This window comes from Stegodyphus dumicola, chromosome 10, assembly GCF_044657685.1.
Source record: "Stegodyphus dumicola isolate Sdum_Otavi_A_Nest chromosome 10, ASM4465768v1".
NCBI lineage: Eukaryota > Metazoa > Arthropoda > Arachnida > Araneae > Eresidae > Stegodyphus > Stegodyphus dumicola.
The window spans coordinates 22,046,345-22,061,209 of record NC_140777.1 but is presented as its reverse complement, the minus strand read 5'-3'; the positions used below and the strand labels follow the sequence as shown (position 1 = coordinate 22,061,209).

The 14,865-nt window shown below is 34.5% G+C and overlaps 1 protein-coding gene and 1 long non-coding RNA gene across 39 annotated transcripts in view; one reads left to right on the top strand and one right to left on the bottom strand.

Annotated features, from left to right (window-relative positions):
• Positions 1 to 14,865, top strand: part of LOC146994913 (uncharacterized) — a 691,669-nt gene that overhangs the window by 189,120 nt on the left and 487,684 nt on the right. Inside the window, exon 3 of one of the 33 annotated variants that reach the window (XR_015043340.1) lies at positions 1,000 to 1,202. The exons of the other annotated variants lie outside the window; for them this stretch is intronic. The gene's annotated coding sequence lies outside the window, so the exon portion shown is untranslated. Of the gene's footprint in view, positions 1 to 999; positions 1,203 to 14,865 lie in introns of those variants that run through there. 33 annotated transcript variants of the gene reach the window in all.
• Positions 1 to 14,865, bottom strand: part of LOC146994914 (uncharacterized) — a 260,019-nt gene that overhangs the window by 122,917 nt on the left and 122,237 nt on the right. The window lies entirely within an intron of this gene.

Below are 14,865 nucleotides of genomic sequence, written 5' to 3'. Positions count from 1 at the left end.
TTAAAGGAGCTGTGAAAAATGTGCAAAGGAGTCGCCGGAACTTGAACCTGCACCTCTCGAATACGCGCCGAGTGTGCTACGGTTACACCACGAAGGCATGCAGAAAGGAGGGAGAAAATACCTTATAACGTTAATGAAAAAATACTAAAAATATCTAAAAAGTTAATTTTTTAATTACCTCAGTTTTTGTACTGATAAATGATAAACTATTATAATATGAAAGAACAAAAGGAATAAAATTAATTATTTACTGATATTTGAGAACTCACTTTTTTACTTCCTTGTACGAAGTAAGTTGTAAATAATGAGACAGACAGTGAACGAAGTAAGTTGTAAGTAAATCAAACGAAGTAAGTTGTACTTTTGTAAGAAGTGTCGCAGCCATGAAAATTTTCGGGTATCATATTTCAATGAAAATACCCATATATTAACTGCTATCAGATACAATGAACGATGTTTTTGCATGACATCTGTAGGTAAGAACAGAATAAAGGACTCTTTTTCCCAAAACGGTTTGCAAAAAGGATTTAAAATGGATTCAGGACAGATTTTTTTGTGATGTCTAGATGTACGTATGTAAGTATGTAGCTCGCATAAATCAAAAACGAGTAGACTCAAAACGTTGAAATTTTGTATATGATATAACATGTAGTTGTGCACCTACCTTTTTGGTTGGATTCGGCTGCACCAAAAGTGTATAAATAAGCAAATATACCCACTTTGTAACTCAGCTGCGTGAGCTCAGTTTTTTTTAAAATTAATTTTTATATATTGGTAAATTGTGCATGTTTTGCTTTAAAAATGATTGAATTATGTTGTTCTTATCTCCCAGTTAAAGTTCTTATGCCTTTAGTTAATCTGCATGCAATAGTTGTAGAATTATTAGCTATTTAAAAGTTTTTTAAGTGCGGCTAAGCCTAATTTTTTTTTACTATAGCTGCCATATTTGTTTGCATTTGAAACTTAGCGAAATAGTGAATTCAGTTTCTGCACTTTTAGTGTCTTTTTGCCAAGTGGGACCCAAAGTAAAAGTTTTGTGCACCGAAAAATCTGCCTTCTTGTCGCTGGCATAACTACTTGTTTTTGCGTAGAAACAATAATTTTAATTGTAAAAATTGTTTTTTTTTTAATTGTTTTAATTGTATTTGGTGTTTCAAGTCTCTATATTTTGCAATTTTTAATAAAGCTATTTTGAGGTTTTATGTATTTTTGTCTTGTCGCAAAGTGAGAATTGAATTAATTGAAAGAGAAAACTATCTCTAATGAGAGAGGAAATAAGTTTCAATGAAATGCAGAAAAAAAATGTGCGTATAATTTAATATTCCGCGCAAGGGAAGTCGTGGTCTACATATCAGACTTTTTAATGCTGTGCTTACAACAAATCGTTTGAAATAGATTTTGACAAGTAAATATAGCAGTACAAAATTGGGTGTGTTTCATTCACTATATGCGTAAAGTTCTTGATATTATCTATATCCATCACATTTAGGAGCTCACTTTCAGTTATATTAATACCAAATAATTCAGTGAAATACTTAAACCAGCTAATTTAATAAAAGAAATTCACACTTGTATTTTCGTACACTGAAAATTTTCTTATCCGTAATATAAAACACAGCACAAGAAATAAATATTTTGCAAAACAGACAAAATATATATATATATATATATATATATATATTAATATTTAATAAGAATAAATCTTATTATGCAAATTTGAAAGGTAGTTCTGAATATTTTTTAATTGGCTGTTACATTGGCGAATGGCAACTGTGTGATGAAATGACTTGAAAAAGTGGTGGCGCTGTCTGTTACAAAAGTAATAACTAAGTACCAAAATTCGCCACATCGCAAGTCACGACAATACCCCTTTCCTGGCTCCCGGCCACTTTATAGTTGAGAAAAACGGGTCATAGCAGTACAGCAGTAAAGTCGCTGAACGCTGGTAGTTTGACCTGGACTCAATTTTGGGCGAACGGGCTGGCTGCATCGGCGTTATCGTCTTTTCCCCCATACATAACGTGGGTATGAGTCAGTTTTCCTTAGACATTTCTCCAGGAAAGTATCACTGCCCTTACTGAGGTAATGTGCTATGCCGTAATCAAATAAACCAAGCCAAAAATGTGAAGAAAACGACGAAACTGCGATGCAGCTAGGATATGAACCCTGTTCGAACTACCTGTTTTCACCTATTTTTCCGCTTTGCCTCTGGTGAGCTAAATACAATTTGAAATGAATTGTATTAAGGAACTGGCAGAATTGAAGACTTTTCAAGATTATATGACTGAATGTTGCTAAACATGATAGAAGCGGTAAAGCCATGTAAGAAATTATTTGACTTTATATGATATATCTCAAGATTTGTAAGCAATAAAAATAAACAATTCTCCCTGAATAAAACAAAAATCGGCTGCGTTTTCTTTCGATCTAGTTCCTTTCCAGTTTGTAGAATTAATAACTAAATTACGTTTAGACTTTTTAAAGGTTCATGTCGTAACAAGCAAACCTTTTCTTTATGTTTGAACGTAAAGAGCTCTTTGTCCCCGCTAAGGTCTTTGAAATATTAAATTATAAACTGTTAGCTAAAAGTTGATTACGTTCGATTAGTAATTTACTTAAATAAGTGATTAGACAGAAATTATAATTATTTAATCGTCCATGTATGAACTTTTTAAAAGTCGCACAACATATTAAGCAGCAAGTTTTCTGTTTATGCTTCAACCTAAGACAGACAGAAGTCTTTCTTCCCGCAGGGTGTTGATTTTGATTGATGTATTGAGATTACGGTAAAGCACACTAGAGCTATCTGCCTAAGGAAAGGGATGCCTTTGTGGAGGTCTTTCTAAGGGAAACTGGCTCGTATACACATTACACGTGCGGAAAACCACGAGAACGTGCATGCAGCTAGAGGATTCGAACCTCGCCCGAACTGCCAGTGTTCAGCAACTTTTACCGCTCGGCCGCTAGTGGGCCTCTCCTCGCAGGTCGAAAGATCAAGCTTAGAGCGAACAAAGGGAAATTCTGTGTGAGAGAAAGCTAATTGTGCAGCATTTTAATACAGAATTTTTTAAAGACCAGATAAAATACTGCATTAAAAAAATGTTTGATTGGAATGTATTAATTTCTTCTCATTCAAGGCGATTACACTTAATTAACCATTCACTTTTTGTTGGGAATTAACAGAAATATTTCGAAAACTAGATCATTTGGGATACGGTTTATATGCTTTCACTATAAAGAATCAAATTGGAAAAAGGTTAAAAAATCGCGAAGAAAAGTCTCTTTTCTGTGTTATAAGGGCAAAAAAATATCTTTTACTTATATATGCTATTAAAGAAGTGTGTGTCTTAATACAGTGTAAATTGATGGTTTAAAATTCATTTTATCTGGTAGTATCATTTAACTTTTACAGTGAGTGTTATTTTATCCTACGAGTATCACCCATAAGGAAGGTTTCTTTCTAGCAAGTTGTAAAAAAAGTCGATTGCAAAATTTGTGTCGTATTTTTAACTGCCTACCTTCAAAGTGAAAATCTGATCTTTTGCTTTTGTTTATTATTTGAAAGAAAATTACTAAGTAGTAGCATTATTTTCAAATAATAATTGTGAGGGAAAAAATCAAATAAATATAAATAAAAAAAATTTTGAAAGCATTCAGATTTTACATTACGCCCAAAGGGGCGCTTTTTTAACATTTTGTATGTTACCTTTACTTATTAAATATCATGTTCTTCGCATTTAAACCATAAAATTCAGTTCGTCAGCAATATTGCAAAATAATGTTAAACGGGGCATAGCTTTAGAATTTCCAATACACAGTCTCGCGCTCTGGAGATAAAAATGATTTTTCCTTACAGTCTTGCCGTTGTTCGCTTTGAAATTGTGGAGTTTGTTAATAAAAAATTTGTTAAAGTTTTACAAAATATAAAATCGAGAATTAAACAAATTCTAAATTTCGGCTTCCAAATGCCCATATTTGGGTGGAAATGTTCAGTATTCAAAGTTTGATGACTCTAGGTATTGTTGTTTTATCACAATGCGAGAAACATACAGGGGTTGGACAAAAATATGGAAACACCTTTAAAAAAACATGTTTCTTTGCTTAATATGAGGTAGGAAACCCGTTGGCATCCAAAACAGCTTGCAGTCTTCTCGGAATGGATAAATACAGTTCCTGTATGTTTGCCAAGGGAATATTATACCATTCTTCCTGCAAAACGGTGGCAAGTTCAGATAACGATGTTGGCGGTGGATAACGAGAACGCACTTTCCGTTCCAATGTAGACCACAAAGGTTCGATAATATTCAGGTCTGGTGACTGTGGTGGCCAGGGGAGATGGGACAACTCATCCTCGTGCTCAGAAAACCAGTCCTGGACAATGTGAGCTGTGTGAACAGGGGCTTTGTCATCTTGGAAGACACCATCACCATCGGGGAACAAAGTTTGTACCATGGGATGAACTTGATCGGCCAAAATGTTCACATAAGTCTTGGCAGTCATGTGCTCTGACACAGTTATCATGGGGCTAGCAGAGAACCACGATATGGCTGCCCAAACCATAACAGAACCCCTGCCATGTTTCACTCTTGGCAACAAGCAGTCTGTATTATAGGCTTGAGATGGCGTTCTTCAGACGTAAACTCGGCCAGAAGTGGGAAACAATGTGAAAGAAGACTCGTCAGACCATATTACTCGCTTCCACTGCTCTGTAGTCCAGGCTTTATGACTTAAACACCACCTTTTCCTGTTACGGGCATTAGCATCACTGATGAGTGGCTTCTCAATTGCAGCACGGCCAGCAATTCCCTGTTTATGAAGCTCCCTTCTAATTGTTTTGGTACTCACAGGGTTTAATAACACAACATTCATTTCAGCAGTAACTTTTGCAGCTGTGGTCTTCTTATTTTTCGTCACAATTGCCCTTAATGATCGTCTGTCACGATCACTCAGGACACACTTTCGTCCGCGCTGTGATTTAGCAGATGATGTTTTTCTGCTTTTCAAATATGCGGAATAAATCTTTGATACAGTACCTCTTGAAACACTAAACACCTCGGCTACCTTGCTTACGGAAGCACCTACCATACGTGCTCCAACACTTTGCCCACGTTCGAAGTCTCTTAACTCTGACATAATGCAATGACAACCTCACATAACTGTACTCCGACAACAACTGAACTGTTTACCACATTTACGAAGTTGTATAGGTGGCGTCAGTAGTAAAAAATGCCAGCGCCACCTACATATTTTATTAAAATCAATCTATCTTTTCAAACGTGCATTTCACAAGGTGTTTCCATATTTTTGTCCATCCACTGTACATAACATTCATGCAGACTCTTCATTAAATATAACACAACGGGGCTCTAATATTCGGCGGCAACAATTTAAAAAGTGAACCGACATTTATAGTGAGCCAACGTAGAATGCTGAAACGAAATTAATAGTCCTTCTGGGCAAATCGCCTCTTTGGAAAAATAAAAATACAATTTATTACAATGATGGGAACGAAAAGCGGAATATTGGGACATTAATTTATTCAGAAATGCTTATAAGGTATTTCTCCCACTTCCCTAGCGTGCCTTCGTGGTGTAATGGTAGTACGCTGGGCCGGTATTCCAGAGGTCCGTGGTTCGATTCCAAGTGAAGGCGGTTGCATATTTTTCATCTTTTCTGCTTCTAATTAACCTAATGACTCTACAATTGACACCCAAATTAAAAGGGTTGTGGATGAAGATTCTCCACACCCAGGATTTGGCGACTAGGTCCCCTAAAACCCTAGTCACCCTTTCAAAAAGGGGAGTATATAATGTATTTCTCCCACTTTCCTAGCATTCTTCGGGTGTAGTGGTTCTGCACGTTGGGCCGGTATTCCAGAGGTCCGTGGTTCGATTCCCGGCGAAGGCGGTTGTTAATTTTTCATCTCTCTGGCTTCCAAAAAATCCTAATGATTCTACATGCTTTATTAATGTCGCTTTTAATTTAGATGATTTTGTAGAGGCCAAATTTTGTCAAATTAGGCCAAATTTTGTCAAATGCGATGTCCAGGAAGCAGGCAACGAAACAAGATTTATTATTAAAAGCTTCTGCAATTTTTTTCTGCTAAAATTGAGAATTAGTTGTTGAATGTCCTTGACGAAAGCCGAATTGATTATTCTGAATGTTGGAGTGGGATCTGACCTTTCAGGTCAGGTCAGGTCATAACGTTATACTTCAAGTTTTGTACTAATAAAAGTACATTACTTGACCTGTTATATTATCCATTAAAGGCCTTAGAAATGTATTGGTGCTTGTCTCATAAGGATGCATGTAAGTAGTAAAATAGATTCCTGAATCACAGTGTTAATTCGAGATGTTGATTACAAGAGTGACATCTATGCCAGGGATGTAATTTCAATTTACTAACGTAAGTCAGAGGTGCTGGTCACGTGTGCTATTTCCGTGATGTTGATTGGCAGAGTCGAGAGATGCTCAAGATGACATATTTTGCTTTATATTAAAATAAATAATAGACTATTTACAAATCTGATGAATAGAATTGTATTCTAACATTATCAGTAAACTTAGAAAAATATCAGTATGATGATGCTGATGCATGATGATTAAAGAAAAATATAACTTGAGTATAGAGGTGTAGCTGCTAATCGGCCAATACAGTTGCAGATAAATAAGGTAATTCCTTCAATAAAAGTTCATTCAAGGTTCAAAAGAATTGAAGTATAGCAAAAATCTTGAGTAAATACTGAATAATAAAATAATAAAATACGATGATGAGTATATACATATGTTACCAACGAACATTGTGATGAATTGTCCTTGGTCTTTTGTACGGCTGTTCTATAATGTAATCGTAATTGCCCATGTTTTTGACGAGATTTGAGGGATGATTTTCGATTTTATTGTAGAATTTATAGACGGTCTTTAGTATTTCTTCGTTAGTTGTGTTAATTTTCATATGTCTATGTAGGACTTCATTTCTTACGAACCACGGAGCACCCAGCATGGTTCTTATGATTTTATTTTGCAATGTTTGCAGAGGCTTTCTGTTCGTGCGTGCTGCTGCTGCCCACTGGCGAACCGTAAAGCATTACAGGACTTATGAGTTGTAAATAGATAATTTTTTTTGTATTTATGCTCAGTTTCGAGTGTCTATTGATTATTGAATATACACTCATAAAAAGCTTGCATAGTTTTGGCTTTGGTAGCTTGTGGATGAATTTTAAAATTAAGTTTGGAATCTAGGTTAATGCCAAGATATTTGACTGAGTTATCTGTATTGACCGGTTGATTATTAATGTACAGATGATCGCATACAGGTCTTCTATTAGTGCGTTTGAAGATGATATTAGTACTTTCCTGTGAATTAATTTTAATCTTCCATTTTTGGAGTCAATCTTGGATATTATTAACAGCATTTTGCAATTTGTGTTGAGCATAGGTAAGGTTGATGGATGTAGAAAAGATAGCAGTACTATCAGCATACTGAGCTAACTCAGTACCTGGATAATTTGGGAAATCATTTATATAAATAATGTAGAGATAAGGAGCCAAATTTGCTCCCTGAGGGACGCCAGCATTAATTTTTCTTTTGTTTGAGTAGTCAGAGTTGATTCTAACTTGGAAGTATCTGTTTTGCAGATAATTGAAGATAATGATGATTAGAGCAGGAGGGAAATTGTAGGTAATAAGTTTGAATATAAGGCCAGTATGCCAAACTTTGTCAAATGCTTTTTCCACATCGAGGAAAAGAGCAGCTACTGTTTCCTTTTTATTAAAGGCTTCACCGATCTTTTCAACGATGCGGGAGACTTGGTGAGTGGTGGAGTAATTTTTCCTGAAGCCAAACTGATAAGGAGAAATTATGCTATTATCTTGAGCATATTGTTGCAATCTTTTTTGAATGATTTTTTCAAATAATTTGGAAATAGTAGGTAAAAGAGAAAATGGTGTAACTTGTGGTTAATTTTTTGTCCTTTCTAGGTTTTTTAATGACAATAATAGTAGCAATTTTCCAGACATTAGGGATGTAATTATTCCTCAGGCTGTCATTGAATAAGTTGACAAGAAAGATCATAGCTTTTTTAGGAAGATTCTGTATGGCAGTATTTGAAATTTTGTCATAACCGCTGGCTTTTTTAGGATTTAAATGCTTAATCAGATAGAATACTTCAGAGGGAGTGTTAGGAGGATTAGCTGTGCTCCTATTGGAATTAATAAAGTTATGAACTTGTTCTTTAATGTTGTTGTCTTCCGGATGCGAAAAGTTATTTTTGAATTGTTCTTCATAGACATCTGCAAATTCATTGGCAATATCTACAGGATGATAAATAACTGTGTTGTTGTTCTCAATAGGTCCAATTTTCTGGTTGGTATTTCTTAGTTTTCTGGCTAATTTTCAAATAGAATGATCTGTATGAGATAAGTTTTCTACAGAGTCGTTCCAGCTGTCTTTTTTAAATTCAAAGATAGAATGATCTGTATGAGATAAGTTTTCTACAGAGTCGTTCCAGCTGTCTTTTTTAAATTCAAAGCATAATTTTTTGACTGCGTAGTCACATCTTTTATAATTATTATGATCTCTCTGGTCTCTAGTTCTCTGCCAGATCTTCCTTAATCTGTTCTTGTTTCTAATTTCTTCTACAATATTGATAGGAAGGGAGTAGTCTTTTTTGGATGAATTTCTAGTTGCTTTATTGATGGCATCCAGAATTTTATTGTTAAATTTAGTAGTTGCTTCTTCTATTAAGTCTGGAGTAGTCATTTTAGCTGCAGCAGAGATATTGTTGTATAAGATATTAAACTAGTATATTTAAAGTCAGTCGAGTTTACTTGAGTAGGCTGTGGGGGCATATAATGCTTAATATTATTCAAAATGAACATAATGGGATTATGATCAGAGTCCAGGTCTGTGATATTGATAAGGTCTGGAATTTGAGGGATATTGCAGGTAATAAGTATGTCTATAACATAAGAGATGTGGTTATTATTAGCCGAAATGTGTGTTGGCTCTGTGGTAGCTAGAATATTGATAGGAGAGTTTTGCATATAATTATACAATCTAACTCCATTACTGTTAGTAAGTCTGGAGTGCCATGCTGGGTGTTTGCAATTTAGATCACCTGCAATGATGATAGGGTATCCCAAGTTGGAGATATAGTCAATTTCGGCAGTATTGATAATTTTTTGAGGTGGTTTGTGCACTGAAACAATTAGATATGGAGTATAATTATTGCTTTAGATTAGGCAGGCACAAGCTTCTATTGTAGAAAAATTTGGCAGAAGATATTCAGTATGTTTGACAGAATTTTTTACAATGATAGCTGTACCTCCTCCACTTTTGTGCATTTTATCATTTCTATAGACTCCATAATTTGCAACTTTGAATTTTTTATTGGGCTTGAGATGTTTCATTGAGTAACATCATATCTAGGTTGTTTTCAAACAAAAATTTAGTATTTTGTAAATGCTGCCTTAGTAAACCATCACAATTGTAGAAAATTATCTTGGTGTAGTTTAGTCTAATAAAATTTGAATAATTTTGGAAATTGTTTGTATTAGTCATTATTGATATTTTTGTAGATCTTGAGTGCTTCAAATCCTACAGTCATTTTGTCAGTGACAAATTTAGCATTACAGAAGTCATCATAAAGATCATATATTGAAGCCATGAAAGCTATGAATTTGTCTAGGTTTTCCCCTGTACGTTCATGCCTGTTATTTATATTTTTTCTCGGGATTGTTCCTTTTTGGCATTAGAATTGGAATTTTTGATGGGATTTATTTTATTTTAAACTTCAGTTGCATATGAGTTAGTGTTTTCAGATTGGTTAGCAGTATCACGTGACCTGTCATAACTTTTTTGAGAGTTTTCTGAGGTAGCATTGCTTTGAATATTTTCCATTTCAGAATATTTAATATTTTTTTATTTCTTCATTGTGGTTATCGTTACTATTTAGATTTCCTGGTCTGCGTGGGCAAGAGATAGAGGATGCTAGGTGCGGTCCCAGGCATAGGATACACTTTGCATTATAATTTTGGGTGCCCTTAAAAGAGCAGAGATGGGATCTGTGATTTTCAGCACATCTTACAAAGAACAGACACTATAGTACCATATGATTCCTGCCGCGCCTGAACACAGCGAGGTGTATTATGACACGCTCGCTGTGTATGATTGTATCGTTGACAGTTATAACACTGGGTAGGCCCAGGTTTAGATTTGTATTTAATAATGCGGACCCATAGTCTTATGATTTTTTCGAGGACTATGGGTCCGCATTATTAAATACAAATCTAAACCTGGGCCTACCCAGCGGTACAACTGTCAACGATACAATCATAGTGATAATTTTTCGCGTTTTCACTCTTCTCATTTAAAGCATAGTTGCTGCAGTGGACGATTTTTCACCAAATATAAACAAATATTTCACTTCTTTTCTCATGATTCACTCTTCCACACATGCAGATGCAACTTTTAAGTAATTTAAGGGGCGTTTTTTTAACATTTTGTGTGTTGCCTTTATTTATTAAATATCGTGTTCTTCGCACTTAAACCATAAAATTCAGTTCAACAGCAATATCCAAAATAATTTTAAAATCAGCATATTTTTAGAATTTCCAAAACACAGTCTCGTGTGCTGGAGTGTTTTTTTTTTTTTTTTTTTTTGTTTTGTTTTGTTGTTGTTGCCAATTCTCGCTTTGAAATCGTTGAGTTTCTTAATCAAAAAACTCATAAATGTTTTACAAAATATGAAACAGATAATAAAGCAAATTCCAGATTCCCAATTTGGGCTTCCAGTTGCCTATATTCGGATGGAGACGTGCGTTATTCAAAATTGGATGGCACTACGTACCGTTGTTTTATCACAATGCGAGAAACAAGCATACATTTATGCAGATTCTTCACTATTTAATTTCTTTAAATATAATACAGGGCTCTAATATTTGGTGGGAACAATATAAAAAGTGATTCGCCGTTTATAGTGAATAAACGCAAAATATAAAAACGAAACTAACAACCCTTCTTGGCTAACGCCCTTTGGGCTAAAAATGTGTTTATCTGTAGGAATAAGCGCGTTTGAATAGAGTAAGTAAAAAAAAAAATAAAAAAAAAGTTCAGATTTTAATGATTGCCCAGATGGACTATTTTAAAGTTAATATTTTTTAACAGTAGGAATTATCGATCGAGATGTCCATGGATAACATGGGGACGTTATGTATCTTCTCTATATTTAAAAAATGACAAGGTGTGGAAAGTAATTCTATAAAAGTACTGAATGTTTTTTATTATATATATCATGAACGAAATATGCTTATTTTTTTAAATAAGTCGGATTAAAAAGGGAGGAAAATAATATTTCTCTTAAACAGTTTAGTTTGTTCATGAATAATAGATAGATTAAATATGAAATAAGAATGTCACGTTTGCGAACGGGAACAGACTCGAAATAAATAGAAACGACGCAAAATCTCTTTTCGAGACCAATAGCCCTTTTAAGTAAAAAAAGAGAAAGGTAAGTGGGTACAGGACATTTAGTAATTAAAAATTCAACTATTATTTAAAAAAATGTTTTTTGTAGGTAATACTGTATTAAATCTTTTACGATGAAATTGATAAAACTAATAAAGGATGAAATTAAATAAAACTAATAAAGGAATTAGTTATTTTGTGTATTTAAGTATTTTGTTTATTTTATTTATTTTATCGTTGGAAAATTAAAGTTAAAAATGTCTTGGAACAATACGGTAATAGGTATGAGAAAGAACCAGTTCTGATAGGCTTTTCTTGTAAAACAGCTGGAAGAATTTTAAACTTTTGAAAATATAAGGTTCTAGTTTTTCTTTGTTAAAATGCGTCGAAAAAATTCTGAGATATTTTTTTGACGAGAGAAAATATACAACTTGCTTTTTATAATCGTGGAAAATTGAAGAGAAAAATAAGTGTAAAGTAAGCGTGCATGAAATCTACTAATTCAAAATATTTACTTCGAAATACAGCAGAAATTTTTTTTAAAAAAATAAATTGCGAACAAAGCGTCCAAGGCATTTCAATAGCCGTGGAAGCTGGATCATTAAAAATAATATTAGTAATCTTTTAAAACGATAGCAGTTAAACTGAACGAATATTTAGAAAATCCGCTAATTAAGAAACCGTTGGGCCTATTTTAAGAAAAAATAATTTTCATGACCAAATAACTTGAAATAACCATTTCTCGTTGAAGCGAATTGAAAGGCAAATTTACACTTCGTTAAGATGTTTTGAAAACCTTCAAGGTTCTTCGTATTCAGTCAAATTGTAGGATTTTATGGTAAAATTAACCGGTTATGATTTGAAATTTTACTATTAATCTTTATCAAAATGAAACTTGATGATTATTTAAGTTGATGTTTTGAATGTTTCAGAATTAGAGCTCGCTTACAGTTACATATTATCGCCAGCTCTGCCAGAATTTAATCCGGCTTTAGATATTTTGCTAGCCGACTTTTGAAAAAGCGCGCCGTTATTTACTTAAGTAAACTATTTTGTGTGTAGTATCAGCCTTCTTTACTTGAATTTAAACGCTCAGTTCTATGTTATTTTAAGTACCGGAGGTGGTAGAGTTTCATCTGTACACAAGCAGTGCCTCCTGTTAATTTCAACAGTTCAATAAAAACGTTATTGCCTTAAAAAAAAAAAAAAAAAAAAAAAAACTTTAAAAAAGACCTTTTTAAGAAACCTTAAAAAAATTTCTGTCATTTGAATTCAAGCTGGAGCGATAACTTATTGTCATTATAATAGGATCTGGGATAGGTCTTACAAGTTTGTTATTGTCTTACAAGTGAAGCTTTTCACATTGAGTTAACATAAGCTTCTATGTAAGTAAAACCCTATGATATTTGTAGGTAAAAATGAAGTCAGCATTTTTGGGAGTGATAGAAATCGAATGGTGTGAGGTATGGAAAAAAAACCCCATATTGAACTTCAAATGAAAATTTTACATTTATAAGGTATTTCTCCCGCCTTCCTAGCGTGCCTTCGTGGTGTAGTGGTTCTGCACGCTGGGCCGGTATTCCAGACGTCTGTGGTTCGATTCCCGGCGAAGGCATTGCTCATTTTTCATCTTGCCTGCTTCCAAAAATGCCTAATGTTTCTACAGTGGCGCCGGAACTAAAAGGGTGTTGGATGAGGATTCTCCACACCCAGGATTTGGCGATTGGGCCCTCCAAAAACCCCAGTCGCCCTTAAAAAGGGAGTGTATAAGGTATTTCTCCCAGCTTCCTAGCTTGCCTTCGTGGTGTAGTGGTTCTACACGCTGGGCCGGTATTCCAGAGGTCCTGGTTCGATTCCCGGCGAAGGCGATTGCTCATTTTTTATCTCTCCGGCTTCCAAGAAATGCCTAATGTCTCTACAGGTTAGGTTATAAATATGGTAAAGCGCACTTGTCCAAGGGGAGAGATGCCTTCATTGAGGATATTGTAAGGTAAACTGGCTCGATATGCGCATGGAGTTCAGGATTTACGCCAGCAAAATGCTCTATCTACCGATTAAAAAGAGTCCTGTACCACCTTAGCGCGCGATTTCCGCGAGCGTATTCTATTATAAAATTTGCTTATTTTGGTCCCTTTGTACACTGCGCAAATAAATAAATAAATAAAAATACAAGGACAATTCTAAATCTCCCATTCTACTGGGCCTATTGACGAAATTCAAACTGTATTTTTCATGTCTCGAAAGTGCGACTTATGATATATATTAGATAGAAATGGGAGCTTTAGAACTGTCTCTTTTTTTTTCCCAGTGTACATATTTGTTTTACTCCCTTTTTACCAGGAATACATACCATATTCCCGCGCATAACAGGCACCTGTAATTTCAAATTGCATTTTTTAATTTTTAGGTATATTCGCTGCATAACGGTGTAGAGTTCTTGGGATTTTTGAAGGAGACATGAAAAATGAGCAGTGCCCTCTCCCGGAGACGTAGCTAAGGTTTTGAGCGCTCGGGGACAACTGAAGATTTTGCGCCCATTTCTGTGTGCAAGAATGGAAAACATTTCATTTTAAAATTCGGTAACATCAATTTGGCGCTCCCTCGTTGCTGCGCCCGGTGACAGATGTCTCCCGCCACTGCCGTCGCCGGGACTCGAACCTGGACCTCTAGATTACGCACCCAGTTGCTAATATACTTCATACTACAAAAGGAAAAAAAAGAATGACATCGTATGTTAATTAGCACAAGACACAAAATGTGTTCTAAACCAATGTTTCTCAACCGCCGGTCCGCAAAAAAATATTTGCCGTCCGTGAAATATTCAGCTATGTGTCCAAAAATTGTGCCAATGGGTCGAATTATTAAACTTACCGGTCCGCTAGAACGTACCGAAATATTTTACCGGTCTTTGGAGTAAATCTAGTAGAGAAACACTGTTCTAAACTACAGATAGATATTATTTTTATTATCTTTTTACTTCTGCAAATAAATCTTTCCTTCTACGTAAATTAGGTTTAGAAATTCGATGAATTTGAACAGGCTAGTCTATTGAACATGAAATTAATGATATATGTCTTTAAACAAATTTTATTCAGCGAAATTTTCTGCAAAAATTTGCATTAAGATCATGTTTATTATATTCATACAAGTGTTTGTGGCTGTAATATCCCAGCTTTACTTCTTGAAAATCGTTAATCGCTCTTTACAATTCAGATGATTTTTTTTTTCATTTAATTCGCATTTGAGAAAAGTTAATTTTTTAAGAGAAGAACTCGGTCTATCTCAAATAATTTATGATAGAAATCTAAACTATAATCACATAACTGAAAACTATTACAAAAAAAAAAAAAAAAAAAAAAAAAATTCCAGCGCACGAGACTGTCTATCGGAAATTCCAA